The sequence below is a fragment of the Arachis hypogaea genome, chromosome 4 (assembly GCF_003086295.3).
Source record: "Arachis hypogaea cultivar Tifrunner chromosome 4, arahy.Tifrunner.gnm2.J5K5, whole genome shotgun sequence".
NCBI classification, from domain to species: domain Eukaryota; kingdom Viridiplantae; phylum Streptophyta; class Magnoliopsida; order Fabales; family Fabaceae; genus Arachis; species Arachis hypogaea.
Window position 1 is genome coordinate 57534988 of NC_092039.1, and position 3394 is coordinate 57538381.

The following is a 3394-nucleotide window of genomic DNA, read 5'->3' on the forward strand; positions in this document are numbered from 1 at the left end:
TATAATTAAACTAATTTCAAGGATGAATTCGAAACTCATGTATTTCTTGTTCTTTTGTATTAAAATCATTTTTCAATTGAGAGAGGTGAAGGATTCATGGAATTATTCATAGCCTTAAGACATAGTTACTAAATACTAATGATCATGTAGTAAAGACACAAACATAGACAAACATATAGCATAAAATCGAAAAACAGAGAATTAAGAACAAGAAAGTTAAGGAATGAGTCCACCTTAGTGAGGGTGGCGCCTTCTTGAAGGACCAATGGTGCTTTTTGGGCTCCTTTATGTTTCTTTCTTGCCTCTATTGCTTGATCCCTAGTGATTTTGGTGCTCCTATCCTTAGTTGCTCCCAATAATTGTGTGGGGGAAAATGTATCCCCTGAGGTATCTCAGGGATTTCTTGATGTGCAGTCAAATGCTCTTCTACTGAGCTATGGACCCTTGAGATGAATCTCTCCATCTCCCATGACTCAGAGGTGGAAGCTTTTGTCTTCCCTTTTCTTTTTTTTTTTGAGGTTCTATGGCCTTAAGTGCCATCAATGGTTATCGAAAAACAAAAAAGCTATGCCTTTACCACACCAAACTTAGAATGTTGCCCGTCCTCGAGCAAGAGAAGAAAGAATAGAAGAAGAAGAAGATATGGAGGAGAGGGAGAGAGGTGTGTATACGGTCATTTACGGTGGGTTTAGGTGGGAAAGAATGGATGGATGTGAGTGGTGAAAAGGTGATTAGGAAGAGAAATTGAGGTGATTGGTGAAGAAGAGAGAAGGTAAGTTGAGGTAGGTGGGGATTCTGTGGGGTCCACAGATCCTGAGGTGTCAAGGATTTACATCCCTGCACCAATGAGGCGTGTAAAATGCCCTCTGCATGCAATCCTGGTGTTCAATGCCAGATTGATGCTTGTTTCTAGCGTTAAACGCCAGCTCTATGCTTGTTTTTGGCATTCAACGCCAATCTGCAGCATGTTTATGGCATTGAACGCCAGCTTTCCTCAGTGTGCAATCCTGGTGTTTAAACGCCAGATTACTGCATGTTTCTGGCGTTTAATGCTAGATCCATGCTCTGTTCTGGCGTTGAACGCCAGCCAGATGCTCCTTACTGGCGTTTAAACGCCAGTGAGCCCTTCCTCAAGAGTGTGCTGTTTCTTCTACTGTTTTTTATTTTGTTTTTAATTTTTGTATTTGTTTTGTGACTCCACATGATCATGAACCTAAGAAAACATAAAAGAACAATAAAATAAAAATAAAATTAGTTAAATAAAAAATTGGGTTGCCTCTCAATAAGCGCTTCTTTAATGTCAATAGCTTGACAGTGGGCTCTCATGGAGCCTCACAGGTGATCAGGTTAATGTTGTAGACTCCCAACACCAAACTTAGAGTTTGGATGTGAGGTTTTAACACCAAACTTAGAGTTTGGTTGTAGCCTCCTAACACCAAACTTAGAGTTTGATTGTGGGGGCTTTGTTTGACTCTGTCTTGAGAGAAGCTTTTCATGCTTCCTCTCCATTATTAAAGAAGAATACCCTTGGGTTTTAAACACAAGGTAATCCCCATTCAATTGAAGGACTAATTCTCCTCTGATAACATCTATTATAGCTCCTGTTGTGGCTGGGAAATGTCTTCCATGGATGATGCATTCATCCTCCTCCTTCCTAGTGTCTAAGATTATTAAATCAGCAGGGATGTAAAGGCCTTCAACCTTCACTAACACGTCCTCTACCAATCCATAAGCTTGTCTTATTGACTAGTCTGCCATTTGCAATGCGAATTTGGCAGGCTGTACCTCAATGATTCCCAGCTTCTCCATTACAGAGAGTGGCATAAGATTTATGTCTGACCTTAGGTCACATAGAGCCCTCTCAAAGGTCATGGTGCCTATGGTACAGTGTATTAAGAAATTTGCCAGGATCTTGTCTCTTTTGACATAAAGTTTGCTGAACCCATGTATCTAGTTTACTAATGAGCAAGGGAGGTTCACCTTCCCAAGTCTCATTACCAAACAATTTGGCATTCAGCTTCATGATGGCTCTTAAATATTGAGCAACTTGCTCTCCAGTTACATCTTCATCCTCTTTATAGGAAGAATAGTCTTCAGAGCTCATGAATGGCAGAAAAAGATTTAATGGAATCTCTATGGTCTCTACATGACCTTCAGATTCCCTTGGGTCCTCAATAGGGAACTCATTCTTGCTTGAAAGACGTCCCATGAGGTCTTCCTCATTGGGATTCATGTCCTCTCCTTCCTCTCTAGGTTCGGCCATGTTGATTATGTCAATGGCCTTGCACTCTCTTTTTGGATTCTCTTCAGTATTGCTTGGGAGAGTACTAGGAGGAGTTTCAATAATTTTCTTACTTAGCTGGCCCACTTGTGCCTCTAGATTTCTGATGGAGGACCTTGTTCTCAGAATTTTCTGTCTATTGCTGAAAAGATGATGGAAAAGGCTTGCTATTATTGAGCCTATTTCTTCCACCATTATTAAAGCCTTGTTGAGGCTTTTGTTGATCCATCCATGAGAAATTTGGATGATTTCTCCATGATGAATTATAGGTGTTTCCATAAGGTTCACCTATGTAATTTACCTCTGCTATTGTAGGATTCTCAGGATCATAAGCTTCTTCTTCAGAAGATGCCTCTTTAGTGCTGTTGGATGCATTTTGCCATCCATTCAGACTTTAAGAAATCATGTTGACTTGCTGAGTCAACATTTTGTTCTGAGCCAATATGGCATTCAGAGCATCAATTTCAAGAACTCCTTCTTCTGAGGCGTCCCATTATTCACGGAATTCCTCTCAGAAGTGTACATGAATTGGTTATTTGTAACCATGTCAATAAGTTCTTGAGCTTCTACAGGCGTTTTCTTTAGGTGAATGGATCCACCTGCAGAATGGTCTAGTGACATCTTAGAGAACTGAGATAGACCATAATAGGATATATTCAGAATGGTCCACTCTGAAAGAATGTCAGAAGGACACCTTTTGGTCATCTGCTTGTATCTTTCCCAAGCTTCATAGAGAGATTCACCATCTTTTTGTTTGAAGGTTTGAACATCCATTCTAAGCTTGCTCAGCTTTTGAGGAGGAAAGAACTTAGCCAAGAAGGCTACGACCAGCTTATCCCAGGAGTCCAGGCTATCTTTAGGTTATGAGTCCAACCATGTTCTAGCCCTGTCTCTCACAGCAAAAGGGAAAAGCATGAGCATGTAGACTTCAGGATCTACTCCATTAGTCTTAACAATCTTATAGATCTGCAAGAACTCAGTTAAAAACTGGTAAGGATCTTCTGATGGAAGTCCATGGAACTTGCAGTTTTATTGCAGTAAAGCAACTAGTTGAGGTTTCAGCTCAAAATTGTTTGCTCTAATGGCAGGGATTGAGATGCTTCTTCCATCAAA

The 3394-nt window shown here is 40.4% G+C and overlaps 1 non-coding gene across 1 annotated transcript; it reads left to right on the forward strand.

Moving 5' to 3' along the window:
- The first annotated feature begins 2960 nt into the window (after positions 1 to 2960).
- On the forward strand, positions 2961 to 3064 carry LOC112798881 (small nucleolar RNA R71). The gene has a single exon (XR_003200478.1). It is a non-coding gene; the product is annotated as a small nucleolar RNA R71 (small nucleolar RNA).
- Positions 3065 to 3394: the final 330 nt, after the last annotated feature.